The sequence below is a fragment of the Pteropus vampyrus genome, unplaced genomic scaffold (genome assembly GCF_000151845.1).
Source record: "Pteropus vampyrus isolate Shadow unplaced genomic scaffold, Pvam_2.0 Scaffold82, whole genome shotgun sequence".
In the NCBI taxonomy this organism is placed as follows: Eukaryota; Metazoa; Chordata; class Mammalia; order Chiroptera; family Pteropodidae; genus Pteropus; species Pteropus vampyrus.
In genome coordinates, this window is record NW_011888863.1 from 8,250,021 (window position 1) to 8,255,406 (window position 5,386).

The window sequence follows — 5,386 nt, forward strand, 5'->3', positions numbered from 1 at the left end:
TTAAACAAAGGCAATAACAAGAGACAAAGAAAGACACAGTAATACCACTTCTAGGTACTTATCGGAAGAAACCCAAAACACTACTTCAAAGGGACATGTTGTTCATCTATATTTTCATCGCAGCATTATATACAATAGCCAAGATATGGAAGCAATCTGGGTGCCCATTAATGGTTGAATGGATAAAGAAGAGGTGGTACATATATACAATGGGATATTACTCATCTATAAAAAAGAATGAGATCTTAACATCTGCAACAACATGGATGGACCCCTACAGGGTATTGTGCTGAGTGGAGTAAGTGAGACAAAGACAAGTGCCATATGATTTCATTTATATGTGAATTGAAAGGACAAAATAAACAAACAGACAAAATAGAAACAAACTCATAGATACAGAGAGCATTTTTATGGTTGCCAGATGTAGAGGGGTTGGGGAAATGGGTGAAAAAGGGGAAGAGATTTAGAAGTACAAATTGGTAATCACAATTTGTAAAGTATAGCAAAGGGAATATAGTCGATAATATTGTAACAACTATGTATGGTGTCAGATGGATACTAGATTTATTAGGGTGATCACTTCACAAGTTATATAAATGTCTAATCACCATGAAGTACACCTGAAATTAATATAATATTGTGAGTCAACCGTAATTGAAAAAAATATTTTAAAAAATAAATAAAAGTATAGCAGAGACAAAAAATAAAAAAAATCAGTACCTTTTACCTTATCATATATTTGTCTTCTCTTCTATCTCATCTCATTGTCAGTGAAGGTGCTACGAGAAAAAGCAATGGCCAGCTCACCTAGATGGGCCAGTCTCAAACTGAGCAATTGCAGAGTGTGTACCAGTGGCCTCGCCTAGCCCAATACACAAACTATGGGCTGCTTTATCAAAATTGAGATGTCAATTCATCACTGTGCATATATTGTATGGCCACAGCAGGACCATTTTCATACTAATGCAAAGATAGACACAGTTCAGGAGTGACCAAAATTTTCCATTTCAAAATGACAATCAAGAGAACTATAGATGAGAACTCAAAGCTTCAAATTTGTTGGCAAACTCAATATATCAGATTTGACCAAAGTGTCATAGGGACAAGCTGAGAATCTTTTTCAGCAACTGATATTAATAAACAAATATCAATTTATTTCGTTTATTAACATTAATGTATTTTAAGCCATATTGGTCAAATTCATCAGCTCCTCAGTGGATTTTATGTCAATCCCATAATAAAACCACACCTTCTTGATCTCGGGTGAAATCTATCTCAAAACATACTGAGGTCTCCAAGCTAGCATGGGCTGAGGGAGAAAACTGGACAACAAGCCTGGTCAGAGACCTGGATGATGTGGAAATGAAGTAAGGTCCAGAAGTGACCAGACTCAATCAGTGCCAGCACATGTGTACAAGTGAATTCAATCTGGTGGCACTTTCCAGTTCTGAGTGGCTCACATGGGTTGAAGGAGACAGCAGTTGGGAAAAAGGGGACAAGTTTCCCCCTCCACAAATAGGGGCTTTCAATAATTTCACTTACTCTAATGGATTTGTCTTCAAGATATAGGGAAAGAAATATATATCAGGAAACCAAGACAGAGGCCAAGTCTGGACAAATAAAATAAGAAGTTACAGGAAAAGCTATGACCCTAAAAACGTAGGCATATAAATTTGGAGCAGCAAAACAAATTTCAGAATAATGGCCTAGTGGGGCAAACAACACTTCTCTGATTTACTAGTGACTTTATTTAGGAATGACCCAGAAACCCAGAAATACTAAGCAGAGGAAAATAATAGTAATAAAATGATAGTAGCAACTACTCTTTACAAACCATTTATTAAGTAACAGTATAATAAGAGTTGTATATACATTATCTTATTTATTACAACAAACATAATAAGGCAGGTTTTATTTTCTCTTATGGAGACCCCTGTAACTTTGAATATAAAAATATTTTCATTTCATAATCATCAAATAAAGGGGATGAAAATTCTGGAACATGATGAGAGATTCTTTTTGCCAGTGTTAACCAATTTGTACTGATTCATCTTCCCTAATATTCAGCTGTTGGCTTTAGAATATCAGTATTTGTTATGATTGTAAAGGTTACATTAAAAAGCAGAAAAGCTAAAAAGTCCATCCAGGGATCAAACTCATAATCTTGTCCTTATTAGCATTACACTGAAATCAACTGGAATTACAGATTACGAATGCCCACTACACTCAATAACACATAATTTCTTTATGTCTATTTTTAAACAGAATGAGGTGGAATCCTAATATTGAAACATTAAATGAGACCACAAAATTGATGTCAAAACATGCTCAAATTTAAAAGTGCAAAATCATCAAGTCTTTAAGTTATTTTATGTTGAGAGCTGCAGTCATAGAACACCGGAACAAGATAAATGAAAAATTATGACAAGTTATACCAAGTTAATACAAAATTAAGAAACGAAGATAACTAAAACTCTATAACTCAGACAAGAATCGAATCTGCTACAAAAGTAATAGAAGGTACAATTACACTTATGTAACAAAATAGATAAGAACATAATCAAGGACAGAGAATTTGTTGCCAACTTAAGGCCAAGTTGGCAAACTAAAATTCAAAAGCATCATATTATATTGCCTAAATAGAGACTTGAAAATGTCATACACATTACATTTGGATTAAGGAACCTTAAATGACAGGCCAAATAATGAGGAATGAAATCTGTAATCTCAACTTTAATCAGTAGTTGACAACTCCCATTTTAGGGTAGAACAGATGCAGACTAAGTGATCAACAGGCCACTCAAACATAAGTGTTTTGTGGTGAACTGAGGTGAACACAAAAAAAATAAACACCTTAGAAATGCATCAACTATGGCATGGTTATGGACCTATGTTTGGTTTACCATCAGTAGCTTAGAATATTGTGTTGAGCAAATGTCCGTATTATCTTAATATATTATACCTTGCTATAACTATAGCTGAAAAGATAAAATTACATATCAATATATCTTTTTCTGAAAAGCATCCTCAGTACTATAACATTTAATCATATATTATGGGTGAACAGTACTATCCTGCCCCTCAACAACTAGTGATCGACATACCACATCATAATAATTAACTACAGCCTGACCCTCCTGCTTGTTGAGAGAAAAAATATATCTTATGTAGAAACTTCCTGCTTGTTGAGAGAAAAAAATGTATCTTATGTAGAAACTTCAGTTCCAGGAAAAAGTCATTTGTAAGGTCTGTGCTCATCAGTGGAAATGAAAACGTTTCCGAGAACCATAAGACAGCACAACTCTTAGAAAAATGAAATTAATGTTGTTATTAGACAATAAAGACTTGTCAATTAAGTTATATGAAATTTAATATATATTGTATTGAACTATTAAAATAAAGTAGATGATGTATAATATTTAGCATGTTACTCAAAATATCCTTTTTTAATATAAAGATGTGGAAAAATTTGTATGCTACACTCTAAAGTGGTAAATGGTAGGCTATAAAAGTATATACAATTATAACAATTTTAAAAAATGTAGGTACACATATGAAAACAGACTAAAAATATATAATCATATATACCAAAATGCTAATAGTAATTATATAAGGGTGGCAAACTCTGATTATTTTTCCCATCTTTTCTCAGATACTTTTTCTAATGTGATTACATTATTTCAATAATATAAAAAAATCAAATAAAAATAACTTACAAAATTAAAAGCTGGTTTTGAGATGATCAGACTTGGCTTAAAAGATCTATTTCCTGCTTCTAAGTACCAATCTTCTTTTAAAGTGCTTTCAGCTAAGTCTTCACATAGCTCTATCAATGAATACTGCAGGTACACTGCCCCATCAACTCTGGGTGCCAAAAAAAACTTTTACAAAAAATGTAAATTTATTTTTTAAATCCTGTTATTATTATTTTTGGTCTTTTTATTCAATTTACTCCTTACAGCTCTCCTTAATCTACAGCCTGGTTTAGTGTGTTATCTCCAAAGTTGATGAGAGGAGGCAAGGAAATCATTAGCAACATTTTAAAAAATCTGGTGCAAACCAATTCAGAAGGAAACTTCACATTTTTACTAACCAATTTAATCACAATCTCTTACCAGAGGTTAAACAACTAGTGGAAAATACAACTCAGTACTTACTCTTGATCTCGCAAAGTACATGGCATTTACTTTACAAAACACAGAAAACCATACCAACTGAAAGTCTTCATGGAAAAAGAAAGATAGGAATAAAAATAGTGGATTTTACCACACTATAGAAAAAGGAATTTGGTAAGGTAGAGCAGGATGGTATGTGATTTACATAACAAAAAAAGTAGAAGACTATGAAAGGTAAAGTTTTTGGAAGTATTTATACATATTTTTGTTTCATTTATAGTGGTACAAGTAAAAGATTCAAAAAGCAAAAATCAGATACAAATATCTATAATAAGCACTTTAAAATTCAAGTTATAGGTTACACATTAGAGAATGACTAATCCAACTGCTAGAGTTTGGAGTATAACTAATGTGCCTGTTATTGGTTACATCACACTCATCTCTAATAATATTGCCTATGTTCGTGTAAAAATCGTTTCCCAATGTTTTCATATGGTTGTCTCTTTTAATCCTTTCCTGAATCCACTGAGGTAAGGGGATAAATCCTACTCAAAGCCAAGTTTATCATTGGTAAGAGTCCAGACCAAAACACTATTCTAACTATCCAATGTTCACCTATTATATCGCTCACTTCCAATTGCTTTAATGACTACAACTTCTGTGATACCAGTACACAGTGGACATTCGATAATTATGTAATAAATAATTTTTCATCTAAACATATAAATAAGATTAGAAGGAATATAAATGAAGGTAGAGATGCTCTGTGCCTCATTAGTATGTGATCGACATACACATTCTAATAATTAACTATAGCTTGGTCCTCTCCAAGGTTTCTTGTTCCTGCTTGCTGAAAGAAACAGTCTTTTATTTAGGACAGTTCCAAAATGACTATGTAGCTGTGTCAAAGAACATGAATATCTACTCTGAAAAAAATAAAAATCATCATATTTAGAGAGGTGTCATGCCTAAGTGACAGACACACCTTCCCAAAGTTGAGAATAATTCCAAATCCACTTTCAAAAACTAAGAGATTCAAAGAGAAAGGAAGAAACCTTAAGCTGTCCTTGATTTAGCTCCCAGGTGTGTTCATGATGCCCACTCTCCAAAACCAAGTTTGAACAATTTTCTTGGTTTCTTGCTCTTACTCAAGAAGTGGATGGAGGCAGTCAATTGACCTTGGGGTTAAATCCTGAATGACCTTCCTTTAAATCTAGATTTGTAGGTATCTGCTTATTTCAATTCAATAACCCCAACGTCCTTCAAATATT

At 33.0% G+C, this 5,386-nt stretch overlaps 1 protein-coding gene across 1 annotated transcript in view; it reads right to left on the reverse strand.

Annotated features, from left to right (window-relative positions):
- The window catches only part of KIF21A (kinesin family member 21A), a 137,991-nt gene that overhangs the window by 124,867 nt on the left and 7,738 nt on the right, over positions 1-5,386 (reverse strand). The window lies entirely within an intron of this gene.